This window comes from Lepus europaeus, chromosome X (genome assembly GCF_033115175.1).
Source record: "Lepus europaeus isolate LE1 chromosome X, mLepTim1.pri, whole genome shotgun sequence".
Classification (NCBI taxonomy): domain Eukaryota; kingdom Metazoa; phylum Chordata; class Mammalia; order Lagomorpha; family Leporidae; genus Lepus; species Lepus europaeus.
This window is the reverse complement of record NC_084850.1, coordinates 50,855,613-50,872,843: the sequence shown is the minus strand read 5'-3', so window position 1 is coordinate 50,872,843 and position 17,231 is coordinate 50,855,613. Positions and strand designations below refer to the sequence as shown.

General features: G+C 45.7%; 1 protein-coding gene across 3 annotated transcripts in view; it reads right to left on the bottom strand.

The window, feature by feature from the left end:
• The window catches only part of TMEM164 (transmembrane protein 164), a 167,903-nt gene that overhangs the window by 99,992 nt on the left and 50,680 nt on the right, over positions 1-17,231 (bottom strand). The gene's annotated exons all lie outside the window — the stretch shown is intronic.

The window sequence follows — 17,231 nt, the reverse complement described above, 5'->3', positions numbered from 1 at the left end:
CAGGCAAAGCTTGTTAAACATACAAATTTCTGGGTTCCCTCATTAAGAATTCTGATTTCGCAAGTCTGGGACATGAGGAATCTGCATGTTTAACGAATGCTCATGGAGATTCAAACACTCCTAGTGGCTTATAGGCTGAGTACTTGACCTTGGGCTGAACTACTACAGGGGTCAAAGACATTCAGCAAAACTAAGAATTGATCAAAGAATGAAACTTCCATGTAGAGTTTCTTTATCTACAGTGATTTAATAACATGCGTCCCTATCTTGTTGGGAGCTCTGATGAACACAGACCGTCTGCATTGGGGACTTGTTGGCTTTGTCATGCGTGTGCTCTTTAGCATTTTGCTCCTCAATCCTCTCAGAGTCTATAAGAAAAGTGTACTGTAAGGAAAATCCCTAAGAAAAGATGCTTGCTTGAAACTTTGCCAAGAGGAGGAGAAAGAAGAATGGAAAAGAGAAAGGACCTTAGAAAGAACAGGGCCAGGAATCCATCACCTGCACGATACCTCATCAAAGAACCTCTCCAAGGAAGCTCCATCAAGAACGTGCCTTTTCCCCTGTGGATCAATTTGATTAAAAGTACAGAGCCAATGAAAATGACAGGTCTACAAGCCTTTACTGACAGCTCTCATAGCCAAAAAGTTCTAAAAACTAAAAGTTTGGGTTTTTTTCAAAGCTAAACTGGTAGCAAAACATAACTTCAACTGAAGTGAATCTATTTACACTTTATTCCACATAAGTGAATATTTATACATTTTTCATAAAAATAATAATGCATCCGATGGCGGAGTGCTACTCTAGCCTCCACTGGAAGTATATGGAAAACATTTAACATGCAAAAAAATCAAATTTCTTAAACAGTTCTGACATTAGTGATTTTTGATAAGGATTGCAGACCTGGAATTTCAATTATCCAAACATTAACATATCCCCACTCCCCACCGCACCCCTCAGGAGCATCCAAGAAAGAAAGCAAGCTGGCATTCTTTACCCCGATCCATCAGGAAAGTTACTCACCTTAGGCATAGGACCAAGTTGGAGGCTGCACACATTACCCAGCAGCAGGCCCATCAAATGCTACACTCAGAAGCTACAGTACATAGAAAGGACACAGGGGCCCCGACCACCTCAGGAAGTTCTGCAATAATTCTGTAGTCAACAAAGAATCATGCCAGAAGCCTTCCTCAGTTTCTGGAATACCCAAGATACTTTCAACATGCTAACTAGAGAAGTAAAAATGCAACATTGAACCCCAAAGCTAACTCTTACTGTTCTACATCCACAGACAAAATAAGCGGATTCTTGAAGACTGATGTCCCTATAACTCCATGTAGCTGGTTCTTATTTTCCCTATACCAGAAGCCCAAGAACCTACTAAAGGGAACAACCAAGTTCACTGTCATTATCCTCCATCAGTCATAGATGTAACTTCTTCTGAGGCAGCTAATCCAGTCTTGATTCTAAATGAGTTTTGCAACAGTTACTTTCACATGGTCAAGTCATTCAGCTCAGCGCATTGGTCTTCCTCATCTTGCCTACTGATTCCCATTACCAGGATAGAGAATATTTTTTCCAAGCCATCTTCAAACTACATACTAGTAGAACAGATTTGAAAAAGGACTCTGAATTCATCATATTCCATTTCCAGTAAATTCACAGCCTCCTTTAACAACCTCATCAATTCATGACCTTGAACCTCTCCACTCTGTCTTGCCAGAGTCACCATTAGCCAGTGGCGCCTTGTGAAAATATCACTTTCACTCAGAGGCCCAAAGGCCCCCAGCCTTGTTCTGACGATCGCTGCTTTCCTCCTTGGTTGGCTTCCAAGCACCTCGAAATTTTGGTAATAGTTGTCTTAGACTAGCAGGCAGAAAGCTAAACTACCACTTCAGCTAAAAGAGAGTGAGAACAGGGGACACTCAGAAGTGCCAACAAGAAAGGTAGGAAGATTAAGATGGTATGGTGGGGCCAGTGTTGTGGTGTAGTATGTTAAGCCTCCGCCTGCAACACCAGCATCCCATATGGATGCCAGTTTATGTACCGGCTGGCCTTCTTCTGATCCAACTCCCTGCTAATGCACCTGGGAAAGCAGTGGAAGATGGACCAAGTGTTTGGGGCCCTGCACCCACGTGGGAGATCCAGATGAAACACCTAGCTCCTGACTGCTGGCTTTGGCCTGGCCCAGCCCTGGCAATTCCGACCATCTGGGGAGTGAACCAGCAAATGGAAGATCTCCCTCTCTGTAACTCTGACTTTAAAATAAATAAATAAATAAATCTAAAGGAAAAAAAAAAGGATGGCATGGTAAGAAGATGACATTGCATCCCAGCACATCCCAGAACAAATCTGGTGCTTCACACTCATACAGAAATCTTCCCAGCCCAGCACCTGAAGCAAAGGGCATAGACAGCTTCCACTTTTTCATCACCCAGGATGTAGGTAGGGCATGTTATTATAGCCCCATTTTACAGATGAAGAAACCAAGGCCAAAAGGTTCTGAAAGGGCCAGCGCTGTGGCACAGTGAGTAAAGCCTCCACCTGCAGCGCCGGCATCCCATATGGGCAACGGTTCGAGTCCCAGCTGCTCCACTTCCGATCCAGCTTTCTGCTATGGCCTAGGAAAGCAGTGGAAGATGGTCCAAGTCCTTGGGTCCCTGCACCCACGTGGGAGACATGGAAGAAGCTCCTGCTCCTGGCTTTGGATCGGCCCAACTCTGGACATTGTGGCCATCTGGGGAGGGAACCAGCAGATGAAAGATCTCTTTCTGCCTCTGCCTCTCTGTAACTCTTTCAAATAAATAAATAAATCTTTATTAAAAAAAAGGTTCCAAAAAGCTTTCTGATGAAATCCCAGGTCCCTTAACTGTTAGATAAATGGAGTTTCTACCCCAAGCAGCCATGGATAAGGCCTTATGGGGGCTTCTCCTCTCCATATGCTAAGCCTTCCCTAGACCACACGGGTACACAGGGAGTCATCTCAATGGTCCCACACCTGGGCCACCAGATGCCTCACAAGAACTACTCTCTACAATGTGAGACATCTCAAAACACAAACCCAAAAGGGCAGCAAATAACATTTACACAGATTAATTTCAGAATCCAAATTCCCCAATGATGGGCTTGTTTTACCTCCAAACTGTCTCATGTTCAGCTCCAGTGGGCATTCGCAACCCTTAAATATTTACAAACTCAGGATTCCATGTGGGCGCTGTGGTGCGGTGGGTGAACCTACTACTTGGGATGTCCATATCCCATATGCGAATGCCAGTTCGGGTCTCAGTTATTCCACTTCCCATCCAGCAAAGTACTTGGGCTCTTGTCACTCATATGGGAGACCCAGATGCATTCAGTTCCAGGTCCCTGGCTTCAGCCTGGCCCGGTCCTGGCTCTTACAGGCATTTGTAGAATGCATCAAGCCTTAACACCCCTCTCTCTTCCTCTCTCTGCCTTTCAAATACATAAATCTTGAAAAAAACAAAAATCCCTGAAATCTTTTTTTAGTATGTTTATTGGCCAGCCATATTTCTTCTTTTATTATGTGACCATCTGTGCACAACATCTATTTTTCAACTTGTGTTCTTTTTTCTTTATTGAATTGTAAGTCCTATTTATAGATTAGTAACATTTAATACAGACTGATATTTATCACGAATATTTTTCCAAGGTTGTCGTTGTAGTCTGTTGATGTACATAGCTTTAATCTTTATGTAATTATATATGCTAGTGATTTCTTTTATCTGTTTTGTCTTTAATATCAAACTGAACATTTTTTACAACCCTGAGATTATAGTCACCCACTGTTTTCCTACTATTTTCATAATTCTAACATTTAAATTCTCAATACTAAGAAACTGTGCCATTGCTTATCCTATTCAAGCTTCCAGAATGGTCTTTCTCCCTTTCTTCGGTAGCTCTTATTTATCCTTTAGAAGCTAAATTAGGTGTTATTTTCTCCAAGGAACCTGCACTAAGGCTGAGTGACCATCATCAGTCCTCCCAAAATTCTCAGTTTACTTCTTTCTGGGAATTTATTATTTTGTCAGGCTAAGAAGATTACAGAGAAACTTCCCTCAAGAATATAAGTCCACCAGGGCCGGCACTGTGGCATAGTGGGTAAAGCCGCTGGCTGCAGTGCTAGCATCCCATATGGGCACTGGTTCGAGTCCCGGCTGCTCCACTTCCGATTCAGCTCTCTGCTATGGCCTGGGAAAGCAGTGGAAGATGGCTCAAGTCCTTGGGCCCCTGCACCCACGTGGGAGACCTGGAAGAAGATCCTGGCTTCAGATTGGCCCAGCTCCTACCATTGCAGCCATCTGGTGAGTTAATCAGCAGATGGAAGACCTCTCTCTCTCTCTATGCCTCTGCCTCTAATTCTGCCCTTCAAATAAATTCATAAATCTTTTTTTAAGAAACAAAACAAAACAAAAGAACATAAGTCCGGGGCCGTCACTGTGGCATAGCGGGTAAAGCCGCTGCCTGTAGTGCTGGCATCCCATATGGGTGCTACTCCACTTCCAATCCAGCTCCCTGTTAATGGCCTGGGGAAGCATCGGAAGCTGCTTGGGCCCCTGCACTTACATGGGAGACCCAGAATAAATAAACTCCTGGCTCCTGGCTCCAGATCGGCTCAGATCCAGCCAGTGTGGTCATTTGGGGAGTGAAGCAGCAGATGGAAGACTTCTCTCCCTCTCCCTCTCCCTCTCTCTTTCTCTGCCCCCTCTCTTTTCTCTCTCTCTGCCTTTGCCACTCTGTAATTCTGTCTTTCAAACAAATAAATAAATCTTAAAAAAAATATAAGTAAAAAGGAAATAAGAGTGTCTACCAAGTTGTTAAGCTTCAAAACGCAGGACTTGAAAAGCCAGATTGTGGGGCAGCAGGTAAAGCCGTCGTCTGCAGTGCCAGCATCCCATATGGGCACTGGTTCAAGACCCAGCTGCTCCACTTCCTGTCCAGCCCTCTGCTATGGCCTGGGAAAGCCGTGGAGGATGGCCCAAGTCCTTGTGTCCCTGCACCTGCATGGGGGACCCGGAGGAAGCTCCTGGCTCCTGGCTTTGGATCAGCACAGCTCCGGCCACTGCAGCCAATTGGGGAGTGAACCAGCAGATGGAGGCCCTCTCTCTCTCCTTCTCTCTCTCTCTCTCTGCCTCTCCTCCTCTCTCTATGTAACTCTGACTTTCAAGTAAAATAAGTCTTTAAAACAAAAGAAAAGCCAGATTGTAACTTGCTTGAATGATACCTAAAGAAGGAATGGGGCTGACCAAGCTAGACGTGGAATAAGGAAAGTTACAAAGGCACATTTGGTAATGTCCACACCCAAGCAGTGTCCATATTGAAGCTCATCAATACCAAGCTCCACTGGCAAGCATCCTTAAGTAACAGGATGGTAACAGGGCCAGTAGCATTGCTATATTGTTAAGAGTGCAGACTTTAGGAGCCAGCGATATGGTACAGCGGGTTATGGCACTGCCTATAGTGCCGGCATCCCATATGGGTACCTTTTTCAAGTTCCAGCTGCTCTATTTCCTATTCAGATTCTTGCTAATGCATCTGGGAAGGCAGTGGAAGATGGCCCAAGTGCTTGGGCCCCATCCACCCACATGGGAAACCAGGAAGGAGTTCCTGGCTCCTGGCTTCAGCCTGGCCTAGCTCTAGCATTTGGAGAGTGAACCAGCAGATATGAGACCAACACCTCTCTTTTCTCTTTCTCTCTAACTCTGCCTTTCAAATAAATAAATCCTTAAAAAAGAGTACAGGTTTCAGAGTCAAGACACACTTGGATCCACATGCTGGCTCTGCTACTCACCAGCACTGTGACCTTGGACAAGAGATTAGAGGAATTTTAATCTGTAAAATAGGTATAAAAATAGTACTCATGTCTCAAGGTTCTGGAGAGGATCAAATGTGATAAAGCAAGCAAAGCACTTGGCAAAAAGTGCAGCACATAGCTAGCATTCAATACACAGTAGCTAAAATTACTTTGGTTTCAACAGAAAATTCATTCCTACCACATCAGACACAACAGTAATAGCTCGTTTAAAACTACTAATTCATTTAACTCCATTTATTCTAATTCCATGCTTGCATAATAACATTCTGATATATTTATCACTTTTTAAATATTTAGTTTATTTGAAAGGAAGAGTGACAGAGAGAAAGGGAGAGACAGAGAGAGAGAGAGAGATCGATCTTCCATACACTGGCTCACTCCCCAAATGGCCACAACAGCTGGGGCTGGGCCAGGCCAAAACCAGGAGTCAGGAACTTCATCCTGGTCTCCCCTATGGGTGCAGGGGCCCAAGTGCTTGGCTTATCCTCCACTACCTTCCCAGGCGGATTACCGGGGAACTGAATCAGAAGTAGAACAGCTGGAAACTCAACTCTGGCTCCTGTATGCAATGCTGGAGTTGTAAGCTGAGGCTTAACACCCTGTGCCATATGGCTACCCCCCTCAGCCTTTTAAATTAAATAATTAATTCTGGTTCATACATATTTTAAAGTTAAGCTTTAAAAGAATAGAAACAGGGCCAGTACTGTGGGCACAGGGGATTAAAGCCCCGGTCCCCAGTGCCAGCATCCCATATGGGTGCCGGTTCGAGTCCTGGCTGCTCTACTTCTGATCCAACACCCTGCTAATGTGCCTGGGAAGGCAGCTGAGGATAGCTCAAGTCCTTGGGCCCCTGCACTCACGTGGGAGACCTAGAGGTAGCTCCAGGCTCCTGGCTTTGGAACAGCTCAGCTCTGGCCTGTGCGGGCATTTGGAGAGTGAACCAGCAGATACAAGACCTTTCTCCCTTTCTCTCTCTCTCTCTCTCTCTCTCCCACCCTCCCTCCCTCCCTCTGTAACTGCCTTTCAAATAAATAAAATAAATCTTTTTTTAAAAAAGGATAGGGACAGCAGTGGATATAGCTGGCATTTTGGGACTGAACTAGCAGATAAGAGATCTCTGCTTCTCTTCTATCAGTCTTTCAAATAAATAAAGATATGGTTTTTAAAAAATGGGGGCCACCATTGTGGCACAGTGGGTTAAAGCCCTGGCCTGAAGCGCTGGCATCCCATATGGGTGCCGGTTCGAGACCCGGCTGCTCCACTTCTGAACCAGCACTCTGCCATTGCCTGGGAAAGCAGTAGAAGATGCCCAAGTCCTTGGGACCCTGCACCCATGTTGGAGACCCAGAGGAAGCTCCTGACTCCTGGCTTTGGATCGGCGCAACTCCAGCCATTGCAGCCAAATGGGGATTGAACCATCAGATGGAAGACCTCTCTCCTTGTCTCTCCTCTCTCTAACGCTGACTTTCAAATAAATAAATAAATCTTTATAAAAATGTTTTATACAATTATATCTGTTTATTTTACGTGTTTTTAAGCTTTATTTATGTACTTGTTTGTTTGAAAGGCAGTGATATAGAGAGACAGAGGGCGAGACAGAGAGAGACATTTCCATCCATTGCTTCACTCCCCAGACAGCTGCAATGGACATAGTTGGGCCAGGCCAAAGCCAGGAACCCAGAACTCCATACAGGTGTGGCAGGGGCCCAAGTACTTAGGCCAACGTCTACTGTTCCCAGGTGCATTAGCAGGGAACCAGATTGGAGGCAGAGAGCAGCCAGGACTCCAATCAGTGCTGCAATATGAGATGCTGGCATCGCAGGCGGTGGCTTAACCCACTGCACCACAACGCTGGCCCCAATATTCCGACATATTTATTATTCAGCTTTGCTTGTCCAGCAACTGCCTACAGGGAGTGAGTACTTAACCATTTATGCTCAGTTTCCTCCTATAATGAGTGTGGATTACAACAGCACTATCTGTGGACAGACTAGAGGATTGAATGCTTGCAGTACTTAAATTTAGTGCATGGTGCGCTGCAAGCAATAAAAACAGTATGAGCTATTTGTAGCATTACCCTGATTGGCTGCCCTTTCTCTTCTCTTGTCACTGCAAATTCTAAGCTGATAGCAAGTTTCAGTTCTTCCATAAAGTCTTCTCTAATAACTCGAAGCGATGCCCACCTCTCTTTTCTCTGCAGAATGTGTTGCAATCTTAGCTTTTATTTAATCTGGGACACTAAATGGTTCTCTGTTGTACATAGTGTTGTAGTGGGTTGAGAGCTAGGATCTGTCAGTTGTTCCTTCCTGATAAACCTTAATTACCACTGGTGAGTCATAGAACAAAATTCAAAGTCTTTCCAGAGGTAATTAATAACCAAGGCCCTCAACAATGTGGCCCCAGATGCCTTGCCAGTCTGTCCTCCACCATGCCTCCGCTTTCACCCTGAACCTCAGTTTCTATATGTAAAAGGTAAGTATCCTCCAGTATCACACCCTCAAATGCTATCTATGCAAGTACCAATGCCTTCCGGAAATTTCCATCCTGATGTCCACAAGCCCCTCCGATCTAACAGGCCTCAATTTGAACTTGTATTTTTCTTTCCCTAACTTCATCCTTGTCAATGCTCCTCAAAAAAGAAGAAATGGCAAAGAAGAGACAGCTCCTCCATGTAGTAGATAGAATTCTAACAGAAAAAGACAGAAGCGATGGAAGAAACGCTGAAGCAGTAACTGTTGCAGCCCAGAACCACTGACAGATGCAAGGATGAGTAATGCAAGTGTTAGCATTTTTTCACACAATCTACTCGTTAATTAGAAGGGGAAAAATTAATTTTGCAGTGGATAGACCTGGCGGATACCACCTTCGCCAAGCAATCAAGGTCAGCATAACCAGGAATAAGACTATCATCAATTGAATCATGACAAAAAACAACAGAGAAGCTAAAATTGGGGGTACTCTGTACAGCAACTGACCAGCACTCTTCAAAATTGCATAGGTCACAAAGGACAAAGACTGAAAGACTGTCACAGGTGAGAGGAAATAAAGGAAACAGAACGAGTCAATGCAACATGGGCTCTTGGACTGGATGCTGGACAAAGAGTATTAGTAAAAACACTGGTGAAACCTCAACAAGTCAATAATTAAGAATATTGCACCAAAACTAAGACAAGGGCTCTTCCAAAAATTCATGGACAATGTGCATTATTAAAAAAACGCATGGGTTCCAAACATTTTTCACCAAAACAAAAATGTATTCTTAATTCCACTTTCCATGAACTTTCTGAAGTCCTCTCCGAGTTCCGATAATCGCAGCATAATAGTGGAAGATGTTAACATGAAGGGACAGTGACTGAAAGGTGTGCTGGAGCTCCCTGTATGGATTTCACATGTCCTGTAAGTCAAATCCCATTTCAAAATACAAGGTTCAAAACAGCTACTGGTAGCCGATCAATTAGCTTATCATCAAACCTCAGAACTCCCGTTCATTTCGCCCCTTCTCAGCCCCTCTTTGCAGTCAGTCCCCAAGTCCCGTCATCTGTCACTTCCATCTTTTCAAGGTTTTCTCACATCTCTCTTTCGCTATCTTCCCCTGCGAAGTCCCCATCATTTTCTTAAACCACTAAAGCACTGTGCTAGTTGACCTTCAGGTCTCCAATGTCTCTCCTTCTTTCCTCTGGTTCATACAGTCTCATCAGGTTCCCAGCCTTAAAATAGCACCCCTATCATGTTACACTCCTCTTCCAAAACTTCAAATGATACAGTCACCCCGTGGTTATCAGAAGGCCAGCTGACAGGCTGATTCGCAAATTCACAGCGGGTGGGCATGGGGGGCTTGCCATTGGGATGCTGTTTGAGACCCTGGGGCCCACACTGGAGTGCCTGACTTTTTGATGTCTGGCTCCCGCTCCTTCTCTGAACCCACCTTCCTGCCACTGCAGACTCTGGGAGGCAGCAGGGGATGGCTCAAGCCGTTGAGTCCATGCCACCCACGTGGGAGACCTGGACTGAGTTCTCAGCTCCTGGTTTTGGCTTGGCCCAGTCCCAATCACTGCGGGGACATCTGAACATGGCAATGCAAGGGGCCCCAAATGACCAAGACAACCTTGATGAGAAGCAGCAGCAGCAGGACTGACACTACCTGATTTCAAAACTTCCCACAAAGGAGGCAGCCATTTGGCCTGGTGCTAAGATGCCTGTCAAGAGGGCCATGGCCACACCAGAGTCCCTGGGTTTGATTCCTGCCTCCAGCTCTCTGCTAACACAGTCCCTGGAAGGCAGTGCTGATGGCTCAAGTCATTAGGCTCCTGCCACCCACCTGGGAGAACTGAATGGAATTCCCAGCTCCCAGCTCCCGGCTTCAGCCCCAGCCCAGTCTCAACCATTGTGGGCATTTAGGGACTGAATCAACAGACAGAAGATCTCTGTATCTCTCTGTCTCTCTTTGTCACTGAAATAATTTTTTAATTAAAAAAGAAAATCTATGCCTATCCAAAAATGTATACATACATTTTTATAGCACCGTCATTCACAATGGTCAAGAGGATGAACAATCTAAATGTTCATTAGTGCACTTATATATAAAATGGCATTCCATCTATGCAGTGCAATTTGGCCATACAAAGTACTCATCCTAGCTACAATGTGAATGAACCTTAAACCATGATACTAAGTGGGGAAAAAGCCAGTCAAAATATGCCACATATTATAATGACTCTACCTGAGAAGTCCAGGACAGGCAAATCCATAAAGATGGAAAAGTACATTAGCCATTCCTCAGGGCTGGGGTGTGCAGGAGGGGCAGGGAGGGGATGATAGTGAAATGTTACGGAGCCTCTTTTGGAGGTAATGAACATGTTCTACAACCGACTGTGGTGATGGCTGCACATACCTGTGAGTCCATCAGGAACCATTCAATGACACACTTTCAATGAGTGAATTGGATCACACAGGAACTCTACCTCAATACACCCCATAGACTTGGAATAGCGCCACACTGCTGCTGAATGAAGCCCATCCTTTTTAATTTGGCACTCAAATCCCTGTCTCCCATCACCACTGACACCCAACCAGCACCATCTCCCACTATTTCCTTTCATGGGACTCTCTGTCCAACCAAGAGGAAGTCACCAGTCCCCATATACGACTTCCAGTTCCTTGTCTTTGTCTTTGCTCTTACTATCCCTCCCCCCGGAATTCTCACCCTCGCCCCTCCAATGCATCTTCCCATGTTTCTCTCCTGCTTCTCTCACAAGTCCCAGTTGAAATGCCCCTTCCTAGGCAAACCCTCCCCCATTCTCAGCCCTCACATTGTAGGCTCTCAAAACTTATTTACTGAGAAAATGAAGGTGAGTAGTTCTCCCACACAATGGCTGCCACGACCAGAAGATAATCCTTCCAAAGCCATAACTGTCCTTCTTGCTCCTCTTTGTAGTCATGGCAGCAGCTCAGTGTTTCCACCCCCTTCCTAAGTCCCTCAGAAGTCTGCCGAAGTGCTACTGATTGCTTCTCCCAAAATCTTTCCCTTGATGAAGAAAAGATTGACATTACGTCACGCCAGGGCCGCCGAGTACAGTTGTGTAGGTTGTGCACTGCACAACCCTAGTGGCGCCATTCAATTATAGTCTATGTGAATGGCACCCTCTCCTAGGGTTGTGCAGTGCATAGCCGTTCGTGGCAGCCCCGACTGGAAGCATCCCTAGAATTTGGGAACAAAGCCAAAAAGAAAACTCAGTGAGAGAATCACTGTAATTATACTGCTGTTGAAAAGAAGGCAATTTCCAAATATTATCAAGATTAGAAAATGAACATATCCAAGAGAAAAAGTGCTATTGATGCAGCTCCTACAATGCAGAGAGAAAAGGACACATATCATGGTCATACTACAGAGGTGTGATGGGCAAGCAAAAAGAGACAATTCTCTGTGGCCTACAAAGCCTTCATTTTTTTCTCCCGAGACCCTTCAATACCATTAGGCTCAGATTTTAGGTTATCAAACAAGCCCTGTTTAATTTAGCTCCAGGGGCCTTGATATCAGAAAGGGTTGACAAACCCAAGTGTTCTCTCTAAACAAGTTCTCTCTCTCTCATTGATCCATTCACCAGCCTTGTGGTTTAATCAATAAGTCTTTTTTTTTTAGGTTGGAGAGTTTGACTCAGTCTATTAAAGACACACGTACCTAGGTAAGCTCATAAAAACCAAGCTTTAAGCTCACAAGGCAAGTTGCAGAGTTAGAGCCCATGTCAACCCCAGTGAGGCACAGTTACCATCAAGCTGAGCCACGGCAGCCAGCTAGCTAATCCCCCCCACTCCCTACCACTTCTCATCTACAAACAGCAATGCAGCAGGATTCGCCTGAATGGACAGCCAGAGCGCGCTGGGGAGGCTGGCTGTGACGACGGCAAGCTGGTGGTAGAGGACAAGTATGCCAGACACTGGTTTGGTGTCTTTTTCTTTTCTCTATTTTTCTGAGATATAAAAGTAAGATTAATATTAGAGTGTCAGACAGAGTCAAAGACCTCCAGCCAGAGCAGCATGGAGGAAAGAGAAAACCTGAAGTGGCTGGTGGTAGCAGGTTGTTTTTAAGTGCAATTTGCTCCCACTTATTAATGGGGATTGGTTATTATTCATGCGGGGTTGGTTATTATTCATGAGTGATTCACTATTACTCATGGATATTGGTTCCAGGACACCCTCCCCCTAGATACCAACTCCACAGATGCTTAGGTCCCTTATACTTTGTGTACAGCCTATGCACATCCTCCTGTACACTTTAAATCATGTCTAGCCTATCTATTATACGTAACACAACACAACAGTTGTTACGTCACATTGCTCAGAGAATAAGGAAGAAGAGAAAGGAAGAGATGCAGTGAGCACAAAGAGCTTTGACCCTTTGGGAAGCCATGGGAGTCCTCCTCCTCTGACCTATTTGAAAGAGGATCATGCTGCTGCCTTGACCTCAATCCCAGGAAACTATTTAGAACAGGATGACCTGCTTGCCTTGAAACTCTTCAAGAAAACTCAGAAGTAACAGAGCCTTGGCCAACCTGTAGGAGGGATGGATAATATCCAGGTCCCTGCAGTTATGTTAAGGTCACAACCACACGGTCCAGCTCACGTCTTCTGAGCTCTGCCATCAGTGAATTACACGACTGTGGTCAAACCTGGGATCTTGGCAGTAGGGGCAGGGTGCGATACTTGTATTTTTTTTAAAGGAAGGGGTTTTTAATACTTCTTGACGCTCCTGTTTTCTTGCCTTTTAAAATGAGATTAAAAATAGCTACCACTTGCTGTGCTGCTAAAGGTATAAATGAGAAGATAATAAAAGGTGCACCCACTGCCTGCATGGTTTGTTCTTGCCTCTGTATGCAACAGTAATGACAGGTCACATCAGGCTTCTTTGACTTTGCAAGCTTTATGAGTCCTGTCTTCTACACAGGGAAAACTGAGGTATAGAAAAGTTGATCAGGGCCGGTGTTGTGGTGAAGTACGTTAAGCCGCCTCCTGCAGTGCTAGCATCCCATATGGGCCCCGATTCAAATCCTGGCTGTTCCACTTCCGATCCAAGTCCCTGCTAATGCACCTGGGAAAGCAGCATTAGATGGCTTAAATGCTTGGGCCCCTGCATCCACATGGGAGACCTGGATGTAGCTCCTGGCTCCAGCCTAGCCCAGCCCTGCCTATTGAAGCCACCTGGAGAGTGAACCAGCAGATGGAAGACCACTCTCCCTCTCTCGATAACTCTATTTGAAAGGCAGCTACAGAGCGAGAGGGAGACACATACACATACACACACATACAAAGGGAGGGAGGGAGAGGGAGGGGGGAGAGGGGAGGGGAAAGGGAGAGGGAGAGGGGGAGAGGGGAGGGGAGAGGGGGAGAGGGGAGGGGAGAGGGGGAGGGGAGAGGGGAGGGAAAGAGGGGGAGAGAGGGGGAGAGTGAGGGAAAGAAGGGGAGAGAGGGGGAGAGAGAGGGAGAGAAAGGAGAGAGGAGAGAGAGAAGAAAGAGAATGCTTCCATTTGCTGGTTTACTCCCAAATGGCCACAACACATGGGGCTGAGCTAGGCTGAAGCCAAGAACCAGGAGCTTCTTTTGGGTCTCCCACATGGGTGCAGGGGTCCAAGCACTTGGGCCATCTTCTACTGCTTTCCGAGACACATTAACAGGGAGCTGGATCGAAAGTGGAGCAGCCAGTGCTCAAACTCTTGCCCATAGGGGATGCTGGCATTGCAGGTGGTGGCTTAACCTGCTTTACCACAGTGCCAGCCTCTAAAATAAAAATCTTTAAAAAAAAAAAAAAAGGAAAAGAAAAGCTGACTGTATTTCTTTTACCTGTCTCAAATAGCCCAGAAATCAGCTGTTTGACTTTGCTGTAAAACTCGGTGGTTCTAATAGAACCACCCAGGCAATCTATTTGAAAACACACACCAGGGCCGGCGCTGTGGCGCACTAGGTTAATCCTCCACCTGTGGCGCTGGCATCCCATATGGGCGCCGGTTCTAGTCCCGGTTGCTCCTCTTCCAGTCCAGCTCTCTGCTGTGGCCTGAGAAAGCAGTAGAAGATGGCCCAAGTGCCTGGGCCCCTGCACCCGCATGGGAGACCAGGAAGCAGCACCTGGCTCCTGGCTTGGGATCAGCGCAGCTCTGGCTGCTGCAGCCATTTGGGGAGTGAACCAATGGAAGGAAGACCTTTCTCTCTCTCTCTCTCTCTCTCTCTCTCTCTCTCTTTCTCTCACTGTCTATAACTCTGACTGTCAAATAAATAAATAAAATCATTAAAAAAGAAAACACACACCAATTTCTTGGGTACATTCTTCAAGATGCTTATTCACTTGGTTAGGTGTGGATGTCCAAATTTCAAAATATCCTAGGTGATTTTAATGGACAGCTAGGCTTGCAAATCATCAGTCTAGCCACTGCATAATATACCCAAGCACTCGTATCCTTAAAGAAAGTGATCTCAATCATTAGTTTTAAAAACCTTAAGGCTGTATGTCCCCCTCAAAGAAAGGCAAGCTGAAGAAGTCTGGAACCAAGACAAGAAGTTGTGAGCACAAAGAGATGAGTCTTCTGTGGTTTGGAACTAAAGGAAGAAGTGAAGCAAAAGTAGAGAGATCTAAAAGCAGACACTGAAAAATGGAAAGGAGCGAACAAAGGCGTCCCATCAGCACATCAAACTCCTGATCGCATTTCCCAAACTGGGCAACTGGACCTGGATCCCAGCAGCCCCCAACACACACACACACACACACTGAAAGCAATCCCGAATTAGTAAATTCAACCCTTAAAAACCTGCTTTGTTTTTCTTAATCAAACTTCTGAACAAAATGATAGCTGCCTTTGCAGAAATTACAAGCCAGTATTTTATTTTTCTGCCAAGTCCACTCTCTCTCTCTTCCCTACATATACCTGACCCAATTGCGAAGCAGAATAACAATGAAACATGAAATCCACATGTGCTTGGATTTTTAAAATGGGTTCTTCCTCTGTCTGTGCTCTGACCCTGGAGCTTGGGTTTTGTTCCCAACCAGGGAAGCACTGTGATGCATGAAAGGGCTGGAGAAGCTGCAGACTGAACGCCATGGAGTTGGCCTTTTGTTCTCTTCTTCAGGCAGGGGCTATTCTAGAAAGCAGACATCAAAAGGAAAAGTGAGCAGCAATGAGCTGAAACTGGACAAAATGTGATGAGGCATAAATGGGACAAAAAGAAAGGCAAAGGGGCCTTTTGGTCCCAAACGGGGCTCTTTTCTGAAAACTGCCACAAATGGCAGCACTTTCCCCATTTAGTTCGCTCCAGGAAGCTTCGCATCGTACCTAATGCCGTAACACACTTGCCGCATGTTATGAGAAGAATCGAGACAGGTGCCAATGGTCCAAGGTTTCACGGTTTAGCAGTCACGAAGGGGAAAGGAAATGCACAACTCCAAAAAGTGCCCCTCTGGACTCGGCTGTTCCCTCAGCTCAGCCACAGAGAGCTCATTCAGGGTGACATTCAAGAAGCAGCATGCAGGCACGTCTGTGGTGCAACGAACCATCCAGGCGCTGGGACAAAGACACACATCGTTCCTGTCTTAAAGGGGTGCACTTAAAGGGGTGCATTCCTTTTTTTTTTTTCATCATACTATTGGCCAAGCAGCCTCTGGGAACTTTGGCTGGCCGGGTGGAAGGATGTTTGGCTCTCACAACCTTTGGGGCTTACAGTTTTTTTAATTAGCCACCTGCTGGCTGTTCTCCTCACCACAGAGAGGAAAAAATAACCAGCCCGCCGGGGATTCCTGGAGTGTGTCCTCTGGAAGCCAAGCGGAGGTAACTCTGCTGTCCTCTCTGCAAGCCACAGACCCACCACCGGAACCCAACCTTATCAGGCGGTTCCCTGCTCACGTCCGCAAAAGCGCTGCCTGTCCTTCTTCCTCAGGGGTCGTACTACGGACTTCCTCTCCGCGGCTCGGACTTCCTCCTCCGTGTCATGGACCTGTACTAAGGGGAGCCATCAGGCTGTGTGTCCTTTCATCCTCTCTTATGGCAAATTCTATTCTGAGCAGGAGACACACCCAAGAGCCACAATGAGAAGGCAAGTAACACTAGACAACAGGTACTCAGCGTATAAATTGAACATCCCTTATCCGGAATGCTTGGAGCCAGAAGTATTTCAGATTTTGGACCAGTTGAGCAGCCCCTAATACACAAATCTGAAATCCAAAATACTCCAAAATCCAAAACTTTTGCAATATTGTGATACACAGAAAGTTTCACATTGCAGAACATTCTGGAATTTCAGACTAGAGATGCTCCAGCTGTATCAAGTAATCTTGGCAAACTGAGACATGACCCCCAAAGCCAATGCTCCTCCTAGCTCTACAGGAACATCATGAATAACAACATGTATCAAGCCCCATAGTTACCAATTAAATGCTAAGTGGTACAGCAAGTTCTAAGTGGTGTGATCATTACACTAGCCAAGTGATTTCACCAAATCACATAATCAAGAAACACCCACCATTCCACATTCTCTACAGATGGGGAGTCCTAGAATTGTGAAAAGCCATCTGCCATACGGAAATTCTGTAAGCAGTGCCGTGGCTAAGTCGGGCTTCCTTAGCCCTCATCCAGGCCTAGCATCAAGTGAGCCAGACCTTAACTACAGAAGGCACTTTCTGCACTACTCTACTCTGCTGCTTCCCCGCTATATCCCCAGGAGTAACCCTGGCCAAGTGATCTGAGACTGTCTCAAACACCCCTGAAGGATACATTGTCTCGACATAGTCAGAATTATTTATTGAAACACACACCTCTGAAGAAAGCACAATGACCTACAAGTCAGAAGCCCCAAATTCTAATCCAAGAACAGCTACAAACTGAAGTACACACTTGGGCAAAAAAAGAAAAGTGCTCTTTCTGAA